Genomic DNA, 19404 nt, shown 5'->3' with positions numbered 1-19404 from the left:
TCGACAAGCCAATATTCCTATCGAGATGTCGAGTTCTCTACAGCTTAATTGGAGATCTCGAAGTGAAGAAATTTCTCTAAGTACAGATTTGCAGAACAGTTCAATATCCAAGGTTGCAAATCAAGAAACAATTCACACAGCTGAATTGACAAGTCTACAAAAAGCAGCTTGAGAGATGTGCAAGATTAATGGTAAAGATTAACTGACAAAGGAAGATTAAAGTGAACACAGGATGCTAAAGATATGCTAAGCCAGAAATGGAAGATCTGCTTTTCTATAAATAGAAATGATAAGTGATAGTTTAGAAAAGCTAATAGCATGTCTTATTACACACTGTGTAAACCAGCAGTTAGCTGAGTTATAAAGTTAACACTGGTCCTTAGTCAGTTGTAACAAACAATCTAGATAGAAAATCTTGTATTATCTCTCAAGAAAGAAGCTAAGTTCTAAACCAAGAACTTAGAGATTTTGTAGCAAAACACTGCTTGATTTTTAATATAAAATTAAGTGAATTTTGAAGATCTTTGTTTTACATATTTGCATTGTTATTTATGTTTAACATCTATTCTATCAAATCATTGATAATAACCAACTGCTAAAGCCAAAGTCGATCAAAAAGTAACCATTTAAGCCAAAACACATTCACCCCCCCCCCCCTCTGTGTTGTATTCATACCTAACAAGTGGTATCAGAGCAAAATCTGAAAGTAAACAGATTAGATCTTGGAAAAATGAATACACAGAAAATCAGTAGTATCAAGACTTCTCCCTTTGATAAGGCCAACTACACTTTATGGAAAAAGAAAATGTTGCTGTTTATAAGAATGGCCAATCACCTTTACATTCAGATCGTCAAGAATGGGCCCTTCACTTCTATTGTTAGAGTTGAGGAAACCACAGATGGAGACATGGTTATTCCAGCTCATTATGCTCCCAAGGATGCCTCTGAGTATACTGAACCTGAAAGAGAGAAAGTTTCCCTAGACAGTACTTTGCAACTAATACTAATTGAGTCACTTGACAATGTAATGCATAATAACATTGTCAACTGTGACACTGCTAAACAGATCTGGGAAAAGATTGAGATACTCTGTGAAGGAACTGAGGAGGTTAGGTCAAATCAAAGAAGGATACTGATTTCTCAGTATGAGGGTTTAATGGCTAAACCAAAGGAGGGTATTACTGATGTGTTTGAAAGGTTTAATAAGCTGATAAATGACTTGCAGCTTCATGATAAATTTTATGATGTTGAAGAAGTGAATTTGAAGTTCTTGCTTACCCTCCCTGATCATTTGGAACAAAAGATCTCTGCAATCAGAGAAGGAAGGGATTTGAGTAGAATTATACTGGAAGTGCTCTATGGGGTTCTGAAAACTTATAAACTTGAAATGATTCAAAAGAAATCATTAAGGGCTGGTCAAGGATATGTAATGGATGGCTCAAGTACACTGATTGTGAATGATGGCCAGACCTCTAATGATGAGCAAAGATCCCAAACTCCAGAAATTTCTACAAGTGAGAAAAGAGTCAATGACACTAAAGAGCAAGTCATACGGGAATTGGATGAAGATGATGAGTTCTACACTCTTGATGAGCTTGATGAGCTAGAAAAATCAATGGATTACTTGGCTAGAAAATTCTCTAACATTAGAGTGAAGAAACCAAGATTTTTCAAGAGCAAAGGACAGTCCTTCAACAAAGACAGCAGCTGGAAAGGAAAAGGGAAGTACACTCCTGATAGCAAAACTGGCTACAAAACTGGATATGTTGATAGATCAAACATATGGTGCTTTAACTATGATGAGTTGGGCCATTTTGCTACAGAATGTAGGAAACCCAAGAAAGCAAAGAAAGACAAAGCCTATCTTAAATTGGAAGCAAAGTATGATGCTCTTCAAAAGAAGCAACAAGGGAAAGCTTATATTGCTGAGGGCAAGAGCTGGGATGATTCAGATAATGATGAAGATGAAGAAGTTGGAAACTATGCACTCATGGCCTTGGAGTAAAGAGACTCTTCATCATCTAAATCATAGGTACCAACTCTTACCACAATTGATTTAAATGTGAGTCAATATAAGGAAACTGTTGAAAAGATGAGCACAGAAATGTTCCACATTCATACAAGCATGGTTGCTGCAAATGAGGAAGTTAGCAGATTGAAAAAGGTCAATGAAAAACTTGAGAGTGAAAAACAAGAGACTGAATTGTTGCTGGTTGAGCTTGATGCTGCTAAGCAAGAAAATGCATACTTGAAGAACAAATTAAAGTGTGCAAGTAAAATTGAAGCAGTATTAAGAGAATGGCTGGAGAAGAATGAAGTGAAGCTGAAATCCTTCAAAAATGCTTATGAGTTGGTTGGTCAATATCATGAAAAGAACAAGTCATGTGCAAACATTGCCATTGGTCTTGATTATGAGGGTTTGAACAACAAAAAGAAGTCTGTCAGTGACAAAGGGAAATCAACTGAACCTGAGAATGTTCCAATTATGTTGAAAAAAGTTGAATCACCTTTGTTCAAGGCATGTGTGGTGAACTTCAGTGAAGAAGAGTTGATCATCAAACATTAGATAGTTGATGAGGACAAGCAAAAGAAAAATGATGAAACAACTCAGTCTTCCATCTCTGTTGAAACACCAAAAGCCAATCAAGAAACTAATGAGCCTTTGAAGGAGATTAAAGCTGAAGAGGTCAAAAAGAAAAAGAAGAATAGAAATGGAAAGATTGGGATAAACAAAAGCAATAATTTTGCTTATGTTGCAGATGCTCCTAGAAAGAGGTGTGAGAATTGTGGATCAATGAATCATCGAACTCATCTTTGTAAAAAGATTGTTAGCAATCCACCTGAAGGAGTCTGCAAGTACAATGAAGCTAAGGCTAATGATTGAAAGAGATATATCCTAAGTCCAATCATGTATGAGGATTTAGGAATAACTTTTATGTAATCTGTTTTGATTTCATTGATATTAATAAAAGGTTTGTTTTATTTTTATTGCGGGCTCTATCTATTTAAATGTTTAAATAAGATATACCACATTTTAGAGTAAAGCTTTTTATGGATTGTGATGAGATCATAATAATGAGACCTAAAAGATGATAACTTTAAACTTAAATAGTTCCTGGTCGTAGGATTACTAACTGGTAATTAATAATCCGCAAAGATCGGTATATATTATGCTTGCTTCATTATGAAGGATGTCTGTTCTCATAGACATTTGTGTGGTGACACTATAGCTAGTATGTAGGTGCTTATTATAGAATAAGTTCACTGAACATGACTCACACAGCTGAACAACTGATGGAGTTCACTCACGTGTCAGCAGTTGTTCACATAGTGATAGTTGTACAAGTATCCTTAGACTTGAAGTCATCATAGTCATCTTATATACACTGAACTATGCTTTGGTTTAGTTCTTAGTATCAAGGGACAATTATAAGGGCTCTACTGGGTATAGGAATTTGTACACGAAGATAATGTATGATCAATAAAGGATCTACCCCTTCCAGTGAAGGAAGAGAATGTTCAATGCTGATCCACTTATGCTAGTTCAGGAATATCTGGCCAGAGTGAATGAAATTATAAAGGAGTTTCTAATTTACATTAAATAGAACTAAGCATAGTGAATGGGAAAGCAAGTGATTAAATAAGATAGGCTTGACACAAGTTCCATGCCTTGTATTTAATAGTGACATTGCAGGGTAGAAGGAATTGATTGTACGGTAACTACTCACTGAATAGGTTCTTGGTATTCTAAGCAGTGAATTTGTATTATCCGGATAGTCGCGATATGCTGAGAAGTATCCCTCACGATGTAGAATAAATATGATTAATTAATTAATCATATTTAATGAATTAGAGAATTTGTATAAATAATGATAAAATAGTTTTATTATTATTTATTTCTAATACCGGCTTAATATTGAACCTACAGGGTCACACCATTATAAAAAATGATTTAATGGTGGAGGAATTAATTAATAACGGCTGATAATTATTTATTTATGAAATAAATAATTAATTGGAAAATTTAAGAATTGATTAAATGAGATTTAATTGATTATAAATTAATTAAGAAAAGGTTCTTAATATTATTAATTAAGAATTTAATTTTTGGAAATTAAATCAAGTGAGAGAATTATTTCTAAAGAGTTTAGAAAAAGGATTAGTAATTAAAAGGTGTTTTAATTATTAGTGAGAATAATAAAGGGTTAATAATAATAATATTTTATGGGAAAATTTTCAGCTGAAAATTTTGCCTATAAATATACTATTATAGGCCCTATTTTTGCCTCAACCAAAAAGATTTACAAAACCCTAGTTCTCTCCATCTCCACCTCCTTCATTACATCGTTTTCTTGGTGGATACCGGTGGAGTGCTTCACACTTGAGGAGCAGCTGCTAAGGATCTCCGTTCATCGTTCTTGGATCGCTATTAAAGACTCCATCTTCCACTAACGTAAAGCTTCTTAAGGTAAACATACTGAACTACGAATTAAATATTATTTTTTCGCATGGATCCTGCGGAGGGTTTCGGTTTTTTTTAAGATTAAATTTACGTTTTCGCTACGTTTATGTGTTAAAAACCCTTCAATGGCATCAGAGCTACTTGCGAAAAGTTTTTAATTCGTTTATGTGTTTAACTGTTTTCGATATATGAGAATGTACGTGATTCGCCATGATTTGATGTTGATATAATATGCTTATATATGTATGGTTTTGAATATATGATATTCATGTGAGTTGTATAATCATAAGATGATTATGTAATCTGTATATATACTGATATATACATGATTTATGTTTGTTCTAATTATGAGAATCATATTAGATACGGATTCTGAATTGGCTGCTGCAGATTTGCTGAAATCTGGGTCTGGTGTCCGATTTACGCAAACTAATACACTATTCCATAGGTAAACGAGCGTCTGAACAAAACTGATAGCTAAAGCTATCAACGACTTGTCTGTAAAGCGTTTGACGTCGTTTACTGCCTGTAAACAGTGATTCTTGTTTTTCTGATTTGATTCTGATTTTTCTGATTTTTGTCATATTTTCTTTTTATGATTAGATCATGGATAATATGATATGTTAAGATCAGATTATATGTTTTAACATGCTTTTATGTGTTGTATGAGCATGGTGGATGGTTATGGCCTTTCGACCTTAGTGTAATGGTTTTGGTTTTGGTTTTAAATACGACTTGCATGTCGTCAATCTTTGTAATCATAAATCTCGAATGTAACTCGAGTTATTCTTGTAAGTTCATTAGATTAGTTTTACTTTCAATCATGTAATGTAATTGAAGACTCAAGAAGGCTATCCAATGGAGGTGATACAAAGAAGAAGACGAGGCATACAAGAAGTCTAAACAAAGAAGAAGACTTATGTAATAAGTAGTTGTATTTATTTCCATCACCATATTAGATTGACCTTGATCTTTATCATGAGCTTGATAAAGATCACATAGGATGAGGCCATAACCAAACACATTTACTTTATTGCACTTTACATTTACTTGTTTATTTAATTTTATATATGAGATATATGCCTATGTTTACCATGCGATGATAGATTTAGGTGAACTTAAATCAATATAAGGTGTGCTCTAGAAAATCTAGAATAGGAATCGTTTCTTGCCTTAACAATAAATATTATGAATACGATCATGAGATTCTTGTGTTTATGAAACACGTAATTGAATATGAATTTTCAATATTGAGAGAAAGGATGATTATGTCAACAACAGATTTCTATCTGTAAGAAAGGGTTATTAAGTGACGCCTTTTGACAATGCTCCACCCGATCTGGGAATCATCTGATTATCGATTATTGATTTGAAATATTTAATTTAAAAGGAAGAATCTCTTTATAATATGATTATGATTGTAACGTAATATAATCTCTCTAAAATTAAATAATATCAAGTAGTAATTGGCCAATGACACAATGGGCTTGTGTCGGTCATAGCCTTCCGACATGGTAGAAAGTGGTTCTTATTTTTAAATCATTGTCGTTTCGTGCTACAGTCGAGGGCTTTGATTTCGAAATAAGAAATACTTGTCTATTACATAGAGATGTGTACATTGAATTAGAATTTAAAGGTCGGTACGTGCTACAGCCGTGGGCCGTTGGAGACTTATTCAATTGTACGAAATGTTGGGTTAGACTTGACTTAGAATATTGAGTTTGTCGTGCCACAGCTGTGACTCAATTATTCAAGAGGCTAAACTTATATTAGGGAATAACATAAGATGTAATTGACAAGAGTTGTTTGCCTATTAAACATCACATGACGTTTCGTGCCACAGCCGAGGTTGTGTGATAAAATGTAGGATCCCTATTCCCACTAGCATTATGAATGCTTAATTTTCACTTAGTGGGTTGAAAAAATTAGATAAACTAGTGGGAGACACTTATGAATAAAGACCCGATTCATATAATATTTTGAAATAAAATTGAATATTTGCTAAGTGTTGTTATGTGTTTATCATTTACAGATTTACTATATTCATCATGTCTTCTGCACTATCACTCCGGAGCATACTAGATGTTCACAAGTTGACTGGTCCTAATTTAGCTGTTTGTTTTCACTGTAACAAGTCGGGGCACTGGAAGAGGAACTGCAAGGTTTACCTTGCAGAATTGAAGAAGAAGGGTAGTGAGACTACCGCTTCTAATTCAGGCATGTTCATGATCGAAGTTAATATGTCACTAGGTCAAATTTCTACTTGGGTATTAGATACCGCCTGTGGTTCTCATATTTGCAATTCGTTGTAAGGACTAAAGGGAAGTAGAACTCTTGAAAAAGATGAGGTGATTCTACGTATGGGCAATGGAGCAAGGGTTGCGGCCATATTTATAGGATCATTTAGTTTACATATGCCTACGGGCAAGACTATTATTTTGAATAATTGTTATTACGTTCCCTCTATTGTGAGGAATATTGTTTTTATTCCTATGTTGGATGTGGATGGTTTTTCATTTATTATTAAGAATAATGAATGTTCTATCCTTAGAGATAATGTTCTTTTTGGAAGTGGCATTTTAAATAATGGTCTGTATGTATGTGACGTAGATCATGATTTACTTCAGATTGAACAAACTAATAAAAGAAAATTAGATGATGAAAATCTGACCTATTTATGGCACTGTAGGCTAGGTCATATTAGTGAAAATAGACTGCGAACATTGCATAAGGAAGTGTTACTTGACCCCTTTGATTTTGAATCATATCCTACATGCGAGTCTTGTCTATTGGGTAAAATGACCAAATCTCCATTTAGTGGACATGGAGAGAGGGCTGCAGATTTGCTAGGATTGGTACACACAGATGTATGTGGACCAATGTCTACGCAAGCCATGGGTGGATTTTCGTACTTCATTACTTTCATAGATGATAGATCTAGATTCAGATATGTGTATTTGATGAAACAGAAGTCTGAAGCCTTTGAAAAGTTCAAAGAATATAAACATGAAGTGGAGAAACAAACCAAACACAGTATTATAACTCTTCGATCAGATCGAGGTGGTGAATACTTGAATGGAGAGTTTCTAGATTATCTCAAAGAAAATGGTATAGTCTCCCAGTGGACTCCTCCATATACTCCACAGTTAAATGGGGTATCTGAAAGGAGAAATCGAACTTTGCTAGACATGGTTCGGTCCATGATGAGCTATGCGAATCTTCCAGTATTCCTATGGGGTTATGCATTGGAAACCTCAGCATATTTACTGAATAAGGTGCCTTCCAAATTTGTTCCTCAAACACCATATGAGATATGGAAAGAAAGGAAACCGAGTCTTAAACACGTTAAGATTTGGGGATGTCCAGCTTATGTCAAGAAAGTTGACCCAGATAAGCTGGAATCTCGATCCGTAAAATTTAATTTTGTGGGATATCCTAAAGAGACTTTGGGGTATTACTTTTACACCGATTATCGGGTGTTTGTCTCCAGACATGCTACCTTCTTGGAAAAGGAGTTTATCCTTGAAGGAAACAGTGGGAGCAAAATTGAACTTGATGAAGTTCAAGAAGCACAAACTACTACGGATCAAGTGGAAACACCTGTTCAGACTGAACAACCTTCTGTGGAACAGCCCATTCGTAGGACAGGGAGAGTGTCTCGCTAACCTGAGAGGTATTATGGCCTTGTCATTGAGAATGACAATGAGTTGTCAATCATTGATGATGACAACCCTGTGACCTATAATGAGGTTATGAGTAGTGTTGACTCAGAGAAATGGCATAGTGCCATGAAATCCGAAATGGAATCTATGTATACCAACCAAGTATGGACTCTGGTTGAGGCGCCTGAAGGTGTTAAGCCTATTGGGTGCAAGTGGGTATACAAAAGAAAGATTGGAGCAGATGGCCAGGTGGAGACCTATAAGGCCAGGCTCGTGGCAAAAGGATTCAAACAAAGGCAAGGGATTGACTTTGATGAAACTTCTTCGCCTGTAGCCCTGTTAAAATCAATTCGGATTTTGCTTGCGATTGATGGTTACTACGACAATGAGATCTGGCAAATGGACGTGAAAATGGCCTTCCTCAATCAGTTTCTCCTCAACAAATAAGTACTTGGGCGAATAAAATCCTCCCGAATGGAGAGAGAGTTGGAGAGGTGACAAAACCTTATACTTTTCATTACAAAACCAATAAACCTGAAAAAGATGGATTATTTTGTGAAAGAATTTTTGGGCCTATCAAAAGTGGAATTTGTGCTTGTGGAAATTATCGAGTAATCGGAGATAAAAAAAATACCGGAAATTTTGTGAACAATGCGGGGTCGAGTTTATTGATTCTCGGATACGAAGATATCAAATGGGCTACATCAAACTCGCATGCCCAGTAACCCACGTGTGGTATTTGAAAGGGGAACTTGAGGAGGAAGAGTATATGACACAGCCAGAGGGTTTTCTTTCCAAGGGAAATGAACACCTAGTGTGTAAGCTGCTGCGAACCATATATGGTTTAAGGCAAGCTTCTCATAGATGGAACATCCGTTTTGATGAGACAATCAAAGAGTTTGGTTTTATCAAAAACATAGATGAACCATGTATCTACAAGAAGGTTAGTGGGAGCGCGGTAACATTTCTTGTATTGTATGTGGATGACATACTTCTTATAGGAAATGATATACCGATGCTACAATCAGTCAAAGTATGGCTATCAAAGAACTTCACCATGAAGGACTTGGGAGAAGCATCCTACATTCTTGGTATGAAGATCTATAGAGATAGATCTAGAAGAATGATAGGTCTTACCCAGGGTACATACATCCAGAAAGTGCTTAAAAGGTTTAGCATGGAAAACTCCAAAATAGGTCTCATACCGATGAGCCATGGAGTTTCCCTTTCCGAAAAAAATGTCTCCTAAGACACCTGAGGAAAGAGAGCGTATGAGTAAGATTCCTTATGCTTCAGCAATAGGATCTATCATGTACGCGATGTTGTGTACAAGGCCTGATGTTGCTTATTCAAATAGTGTGACGAGCAGATATCAGTCCAATCCAGGTGAAGACCACTGGAAAGCAGTGAAAAACATCCTTAAGTACTTGCGAAGGACTCAGGACATTTTTCTTGTTTTTGGTGGTGAATCTGAGTTGAAAATAGAGGGTTATACTGACTCTAGTTTTCAATCAGAAAGTGATAGCAAATTCATGTCAGGGTACGTGTTTACTCTGAATGGTGGTGCAATTCAGATTGTTGAAAGAGGAGATGTCAACGTCGAGAGAGTTGACACACATAACAACGTAGCAGACCCACTCACAAGGCCACTTTCTCAAAGTCACTTTGATCGTCATAAAGACAAGATGGGTATTAGATACCAGAGTGATTGGCTTTAGTACAAGTGAGAGATTGAAAAAGATATGTCCTAAGTCCAATCATGTATGAGGATTTAGGAATAACTTTTATGTAATCTGTTTTGATTTCATTGATATTAATAAAAAGCTTGTTTTGTTTTTATTGCGGGCTCTATCTATTTAAATGTTCAAATAAGATATACCACAGTTTAGAGTAAAGCTTTTTATGGATTGTGATGAGATCATAATAATGAGACCTAAAAGATGATAACTCTAAACTTAAATAGTTCCTGGTCATAGGATTACTAACTGGTAATTAATAATCCGCAAAGATCGGTACATACTATGCTTGCTTCATTATGAAGGATGTCTGTTCTCATAGACATTTATGTGGTGACACTATAGCTAGTATGTAGGTGCTTATTATAGAATAAGTTCACTGAACATGACTCACACAGCTGAACAGCTGATGGAGTTCACTCACGTGTCAGCAGTTGTTCATATAGTGATAGTTGTACAAGTATCCTTAGACTTGAGGTCATCATAGTCATCTTGTGTACACTGAAATATGCTTTGGTTTAGTTCTTAGTCGCAAGGGACAATTATAAGGGCTCTACTGGGTATAGGAATTTGTACACGAAGATAGTGTATGATCAATAAAGGATCTACCCCTTCCAGTGAAGGAAGAGAATGTTCAATGCTGATCCACTTATGCTAGTTCACGAATCTCTGGCCAGAGTGAATGAAATTAGAAAGGAGTTTCTAATTTACATTAAATAGAACTAAGCATAGTGAATGGGAAAGCAAGTGATTAAATAAGATAGGCTTGACACAAGTTCCATGCCTTGTATTTAATCGTGATATTGCAGGGGTAGAAGGAATTGATTGTACGGTAACTACTCACTGAATAGGTTCTCGGTATTCTAAGCAGTGAATTTGTATTATCCGGATAGTCGCGTTATGCTGAGAAGTATCCCTCACGATGTAGAATAAATATGATTAATTAATTAATCATATTTAATGAATTAGAGAATTTATATAAATAATGATAAAATAGTTTTATTATTATTTATTTCTACTACCAGCTTAATATTGAACCTACAGGGTCACACCATAAAAGAGAATGATTTAATGGTGGAGGAATTAATTAATAATGGCTGATAATTATTTATTTATGAAATAAATAATTAATTGGCAAATTTAATAATTGATTAAATGAGATTTAATTGATTATAAATTAATTAAGAAAAGGTTCTTAATATTATTAATTAAGAATTTAATTTTTAGAAATTAAATCAAGTGAGAGAATTATTTCTAAAGAGTTTAGAAAAAGGATTAATAATTAAAAGGTGTTTTAATTATTAGTGAGAATAATAAAGGGTTAATAATAATAATATTTTATGAGAAAATTTTCAGCTGAAAATTTTGCCTATAAATATACTATTATAGACCCTATTTTTTGCCTCAACCAAAAAGATTTACAAAACCCTAATTCTCTTCATCTCTTCCTCCTTCATTACATCATTTTCTTGGTGGATACCGGTGGAGTGCTTCACGCTTGAGGAGCAGCTGCTAAGGATCTCCGTTCATCATTCTTGGATCGCTATTAAAGACCTCCATCTTCCATTAACGTAAAGCTTCTTAAGGTAAACATACTGAACTACGAATTAAATATTATTTTTTCGCATGGATCCTGCGGAGGGTTTCGGTTTTATTTAAGATTAAATTTACGTTTTTGCTGCGTTTATGTGCTAAAAACCCTTCAATGATCCCTATTCATTCTGTGACAAGTTTGACTGCATTCCCTGCAACATGAAAGTGATGAAGAGTTGCCACAAATTGAGAATTGATCTCATAGAATCAAAAATTGGTTCTATATCTGAAAGGGAAAATGCTCAACGGTCTATGAATTCCATTTTATCTGAAAATTCTCATTCTGCTTCCGCAATATCAGTTAACAAGAAGAAAGTGCCCAACACAGCTTGAGAAGGCCATATGGATCATTGATAGTGGATGTTCCAAGCATATGACAGGTGATAAGGCCCTGCTATCACAATTTGAGGAGATGGCTGGCCCTTTGGTGACCTTTGGAGATAACAGCAAAGGATTCACAATGGGATATGGCAAGATTGTTTCTGGAAATGTTGTCATTGAAGATGTAGCACTAGTTGCCGGATTAGAAGTAAATCTTCTAAGTGTTAATCAATTTGCAGACAGAGGTTTTCAAGTTGTTTTCAACAAAGAAGATTGTGCTTTTATTAGCAAAAAGACTGGTGAAATTGCTCTTAAAGGAGTAAGAAAGGGAAGCTTGTTTGTTGCAGACTTAGACTCAACAAATAAGGATGGAGTGTGTTGTTTCTACACCAAGGCATCAGAAGAGCAAAGCAAATTGTGGCATAAGAAGCTATCTCACTTGAATTTCAAAGCAATCAACACCTTAGTCAAGAAGGAGCTTGTAAGAGACATGCCCAGTCTGGAATTTGCTCAACTGGAAGTTTGTGAAGCTTGTCAGAAAGGAAAAATGAAAAGATCAAGTCACAGGTCAAAATCTGTGAATTCTATAAGTGCACCTCTGTAACTTATTCACATGGACCTGTTTGGGCCAGCAAATGTCTTGTCCATTTCAAGGAACAAATATGCCCTTGTCATGGTTGATGATTTTTTAAGATACACTTGGGTTGAGTTCATGTACTCTAAAGATGAAACTTCAAACATTATAATTGAGCACATCAAGAAAATTGAGAAGCAAGCTCAAGGAAAAGTTAGTGTGAAAAGATTGAGGAGTGATAATGGAACAGAATTCAGAAACTCAACATTAAGTGAATTCTGCAAAAGCAAAGGCATTGTTCAAGAATTTTCAGCAGCTAGAACACCTCAACAGAATGGAGTAGTTGAGAGGAAAAATAGAACATTGGTTGAAGCTGCTAGAACCTTACTACAAGATGCTCAGTTGCCAACTAGTTTTTGGGAAGAGGCTGTTAATACTTCATGCTACACTTAAAACATATATCTCATCAACAAAGCTCATGGTAAATCACCTTACTCAATCATGTCTAACAGGAAGCCTACAGTTAAGCATCTACATGTGTTTTGAAGCAAGTGTTATATTCTAAAAGACAACTCTGAATATGTGGGAAAATTTGACTCTAAAGTTTTTGAAGCAATATTTCTGGGATATTCATTGGAAAGAACAGCCTACAAACTTTATGTGATTGATCAAAAGAAAATTCTGGAAAGCACAGATGTGACTTTTGATGATGATAAGTGTCCAGGCTTGGAATGCCTTGATGTAAATGATGCTGAAGCCCTTGCATTTGAGAATCTAACCATTGATAGTGATTCTGATGAAGAAGATGAAGTTGTGGCACTACAAATGACAAATGAAGAGATCTCTGAACAAAATCATGGGAATGAAAGCTCTCTTCAGACACCTGAATTTGATGGCACAAACTCAGGGGGAGAAGGAGAGAATGGAAATGACAGTCATGGTAATACTGAATAAAATGATGAAGGCACTAGTCAACAGACTCACACTAGAAATTGGGATATGAGTCATACAGTAGAAACTATTATTGGTGATCCTTCAGCTGGTGTGAGAACTAGAAGTGCAACTGCTAATGAATTCCTACATGTATGTTTTCTATCTCAAGTAGAGCCCAAGAAAACTGAAGAAGCCCTATTGGATCCTGATTGGATATATGCTATGCAGGAGGAGCTGAATCAGTTTGAGAGAAACAAAGTGTGGAAATTAGTCCCTGTACCAAAGAATAGAAGCATAATTGGAACTAAGTGGGTGTATAGGAACAAAATGGATGAAAATGGAATTGTTACTAGAAACAAAGCAAGTCTGGTTGCTAAAGTCTACTCACAAGAAGAGGGAATTGACTATGATGAGACTTTTGCTCCTGTTGCAAGACTAGAAGCAATAAGAATTTTTCTGGCATTTGCTGCACACTCAAATTTCAAGGTGTATCAAATGGATGTCAAGAGTGCTTTTCTTAATGGTGAACTAGAAGAAGAAATTTATGTGCGACAGCCACCTGGCTTTGAAGATCCAGAATTTCCTAACTTTGTTTACAAATTACTCAAGGCTCTATATGGATTGAAACAGGCACCTAGAGCCTGGTATGACACTCTGTCAGAATTTCTACTCAAACATGGTTTTACCAGAGGTACTATTGATAAGACTTTTTTTTCAACAAGAAGTATGGTGAAGATATGATCCTAGTTCAAATCTATATGGATGATATCATATTTGGATCTACAAATGAAAAGCTTTGTCAAAGATTCTCTAGGCTAATGCAGAGTGAGTATGAAATGAGCATGATGGGAGAATTGAGTTACTTCCTTGGCCTTCAAGTTAGTCAAAGAAGTGATGGTATTTTCATCAGCCAAACTAAATATTTGAATGACTTATTGAAGAAATTTGGTATGGTAGATAGCTCACCTGCATCTACACCAATGTCTACTGCAACCAAGTTGGATGAAGACAAGAAAGGCAAGAGTGTGGATATTTCAAGCTACAGAGGGATGATTGGATCATTGCTTTATTTGACTGCTAGTAGACCAGACATCATGTTTGCTACTTGTCTATGTGCTAGATTTCAAGCCAATCCAAAGGAATCACATTTGATGGCTGTGAAAAGGATTTTCAGATACTTAAAGGGAACTCCAAACTTGGGATTATGGTATTCTATGAGAACTGGTTTTGAAGCTGTTGGGTACACAGATGCAGATTTTGTTGGATGCAGGGTTGATAGGAAAAGTACTAGTGGAAGCTGTCAATTTCTTGGTCAAAGACTTGTATCCTGGTATAGTAAGAAATAACAATATATGTCAACTTCCACATTTGAGGCTGAATATATAGCTGCTGGAATTTGTTGTGCTCATGTGCTTTGGATTAGAAATCAGCTGATGGACTATGATCTAGTGTTACACAAAATTCATATTATGTGTGACAATACTAGTGCCATATCTATAGTAGCTAATCCAGTTAATCATTCTAGAACAAAGCACATTGATGTTAGGTACCATTTTATCAGGGAATATGCTGCAAATGGTACCATTGAGCTCATTTTTGTTCCAACAGAGAAACAATTAGCTGACATTTTTACTAAACCTTTGGATGAAGCAACCTTCACTAGACTTGTGAGTGAAATTGGAATGCTCAATTCTTCATCCTAAGGCAAGAACTCAGCTAATGTGTTGCAGCAGATTAATTTCTAATAAATCAACCTAGTTTGATTTAATTGGAAATTAATCGGAATATGAATTATAAATATTTTAGAATCTCTCTATATTTATTTTTCTTAAAAACTCAAAAATTAACTTAGAATATTTCAAATTCTAAGTAAACTGCTTAGTTGTTAATTTACATCTTAAATGTTTAAAATTAACACAAAGCAGAATAACAATACTCAAAGGTATAGAGAACTGAGTTCTCGATAAGTCAAAATGACTTATCGACAAGTCATTTTAGCGCGTGAGTCCTCGATAAGTCTATTTACAGACTTCTCGAATGACTTCTCAATAAGCTCAATTATGACTTATCGATAAGACCATGTAGAGTTCTCTAATAGTATTAATTCACAGAGTTCTCGATAAGGATATTTTGAGACTTATCAATAACCCAGAACTAGAATAATTTAATTCAATGAATTATTTTAGACAAATACTTTTAGAAATTTTATTCTGATTTCAATTTGATTCAATTCAAATAAATTAGAATTATTTCAGTCCTTTTTGGACAAACTGGGCATTTATCAGAGTTCTCGATAAATCATTTCTTAGTTCTCGAAAAGAATTAATAAAATGACTTATCGAATGTACCTTTCTCAAATTCAAAATTACTTCTCGATAAGTTCAATATCAAACGTTTATTTGACTTCTCGATAAGTAGTTTACTTTTTCTATAAATACCCAGACTTCTCGATTCAATTTGAACTTGGAACTTTTCAAAATTCTAAGCTGAATATTTATTACTTCATATCTTCAGTATATGAACTTAATACATAACAGATCAAAAGAAGCAAAAAGTATGAAAAACTGAACAAATTTAATTCATAAATTATGTTCATAAAAATACTTTTGACATACTTTGTCTCTAATTTATCTGACTTATTGACACAGTAACATGCTTATATGATTTCTTGTTTACATGAAAATAAGTTATTCCAATGTTAGTAGACTAGTACATTATTTGTGTTATTTTGAGTATGCTGATAGTGATAAATTTATTTGACTGATTGCTGATAGGATGAGTTACTTTTTGTGTAGGGAGTACGTGCTTATTTGCATGGGGAATAGTAACTCTTTAAAGTAAACTAATTTTCTTGAGTACTTGCATGGGGAATAGTAACTAGTCATTTCTAACTGTCAAATATGCTTGTGTGATTATTACTCTTATTACCCGGGCAACTCAAGAGTCTATTGGTTTCTATCTTTACTCCCTCTATAAATTAAAGCGCTTCACTCTTTATCATTCATCACTCTCTAATTCTCAATAAACATCTACTTTCAAACTTACCTCCTGTTCATCTCTCTCTCTCTCTCACTCAAATGGATGCCCCAGTCTTCTACAGACTTATTCATGGAGCTTACCAACCGGTCCATCATTTGGATGATGACCTAGTTTATTTTGATCCTATCGGACTTTGTGTTCCTCTCAAGGGGTTGTTTACAGCCCCTTTGATATTCCACTTGAGGTCTTTTACGAACTCTCGTGGAATGATCAAATCATCATTTTTTTCTTTGAGATGGAAGTCTCTTTCGAGCAGGAGAGACGAGCCAGGGTGGCTGAGCAGCAACGCCTTGCTGCTCTGGAGCTACAGGAGAGAATCATTTCTCTTGCAAACTCCATGTCCAGAGCGTACGAGCGCGGGGCAAGGAGGTTAGAGGTAGAGAAGAAGAAGCCTGAACTAGAGTAGTTAGGATTAGGATTTACTTGTTAAATTTATGTCTTAATGTACTATGTTTTCATTTTTAATGAAAGTTCTGATTCTTGTCTTGCAATCTCTTGTTTGTGTAATAATTACTATGTGCTTATATCTATATTAAATTTTGTCTTCTCTGCAATAATGCTTTTAACTAAAATATCTTACAATGTATTTGTCTAATGAAACTCCAAAAAGATACATTTGTTCAATGCATTACAGGTCTAATACAAGACATCAACAGGGAATTCAAATAATCAATTCACAGGTATTAGTGCTAAAACTGCAGTTAAAACATTTCAAAACCAAACTGCGGTTTACCCAGGAACAGCAACACAAACACAAACTCAAACACAATCCCACTCAGGTGACTCTCAAAAGCCATTTGTTTTACAAAAGGACAACAATTTCATAATGTCTTCAGATTGTTCTGTTGTTTGAGAAAAGAATCCACCAAACACGAAAATTTATCAGTTTACTGAATATTTCATGAGTATTCCTTATGCACCTTCATGTGCAAAACAGTCTTCACAGACTGAAAGGTTTGAGGGTAGTACTCCTGAGGGGGAGCTATCTAAATCCTCTCCAATTAAATTGGAGGTTCCTCAAGAAGGAACAACTCCCCTCATAACTCTAGCAGAAGCTATCTTACCAGTCAAAGCTAGAAGAACAATTGCCTATGATAATGTCATAAGAAGGGCAATCTTAGCACATTCAAGTGCCAGTGTGTTGCAAGACACACAAGGGTTTGAGGCTGGTGCACATGGCAGTAACCCAGTCAAATCCCCTCCAATTCAATTGGAGGTTCCCACTACAAGTGGAGGACAACACACTGTCATAACCACAGAGCAATCTGTGAGTCAAACTGTGACCCCAGTCATAGATGCTTATGCACTCATTTTTCTGGTGAAATGATTATGATTAGCCCTATATGGTCTTCCTCTAATCATATGATCACAGATTAACTCTTCTCAGCCACCTCTTATTTCTGTAGATCAAACAACATTTGAGCCTTTCATGTGAGGATAAGAGAAAAGATTGAGAGAAAAACAGAGAATAAGAGAGGCAGGATCCTTCCTGGCAAAAGGAGAGGTAGATGAGTGTATGGATTTAGTAATCCTTGTGAGGGAACTCTGACTCTCAAAAGTCATGAGACTAGTGCAGTGAGAATTGGTGAGACTACTTATTCAAAAGAACAGAGAGCTTAGGACTTTAATCACTGACAGACTTTTTCTGCAGATCTAAGTGAAACTTCTATTCTTTTTGATAAACTCATCACCATGAATCTCAATGAAGCTTGAAGCTGCAGACAGTGTACCAAATGGACAATGACAGCAGCTTGAACAATATGCATTTAGCTGGATCTTTCTTCTTGGAGATAATGTTAAAAGGGGGAGAATATATATCTAAATGCCAAAACAGCTAATTGATGTTGAATAAATCTAAATGCAACTCAACAAAAGAAGACCTGATGGGAAGATTGGTTTTGGTTTCTGCATTTAGTTAAAGTTTTGACATCATCAATCAGAACTTGTGCATAATTTCATAATGAACAAGTTGGGGGGAGATTGTAATATATAATAGATGATGTCAAAGATTACTGGAGCTAACAATGTCATTAATCTTCAATGATCTGATGTCAAAGATTACTGAAGCTAACAATGTCATTAACATGATGATGTCAAAGATTACTGATGCTGACAATGTCATTAGCAATCAGTTATATAATAGATGATGTCAAAGATTACTGATGCTGACAATGTCATTAGCAATCAGTTAAGCTTGGGGTTAGTCTTGTTAACAGACATGAATTTGTGATAAGCAATCTTCTCACAAATTGGGGGAGATTGTTGTGCAAGACATGCCTGTATCATAACAAGACTAAGTCATATTGAAAACCCTAAGATTAGTTGTATTGTAACCTTAATCTGTAATTTATACTTGTAACACTCAATGTCTGTAAAATGTAAATGGAGCAGACTGGAGCATTTTTCCCTAAATAGTGTCAAGCCTAAGAATTCTATCTGGAAGAAGATCAAGAAGGTCATGCCTCAGAAGAATTATGAAGAAGCTTGGAGTTGAATAATTCTGTTTGGTGAAAAACATTCTAAGTCAAGATCTCTACAAGTCACATAATTAGTGTTATAGAGAAGTCATTCGAGAACTCAGAAAGAGCTATCGAGAACTCAGAAAGACCTATCGAGAACTCAGGAATTGTCTATCGAGAACTCAGGAAATGCTATTGGAGATATCGATAAGTCAGATACCCATTCGAGAACTCAGAGATATCGACAAGTATACATTCATTAGAGAACTCTGAGTTATCGATAAGCCAAAGTCCAGTAGAGAACTCTGAGTTATCGATAAACCAAAATTCACTAGAGAACTCAGATTTGTCGATAAGTCAAGTCAACAATGAAGTTTCAGAGATATCGACAAGCTAATATGCCTATCGAGATGTCGAGTTCTCTACAGCTTAATTGGAGATCTCGAAGTGAAGAAATTTCTCTAAGTACAGAATTGCAGAACAGTTCAATATCCAAGGTTGCAAATCAACAAAAAATTCACACAGTTGAATTGACAAGTCTATAAAAAGCATGGTAAAGATTAACTGACAAATGAAGATTAAAGTGAACACGGGATGCTAAAGATATGCTAATCCAGAAATGGAA

This window comes from Apium graveolens, chromosome 9, assembly GCF_009905375.1.
Source record: "Apium graveolens cultivar Ventura chromosome 9, ASM990537v1, whole genome shotgun sequence".
NCBI lineage: Eukaryota > Viridiplantae > Streptophyta > Magnoliopsida > Apiales > Apiaceae > Apium > Apium graveolens.
The sequence above is the reverse complement of the archived record's forward strand: the minus strand, read 5'-3'. Positions refer to the sequence as shown.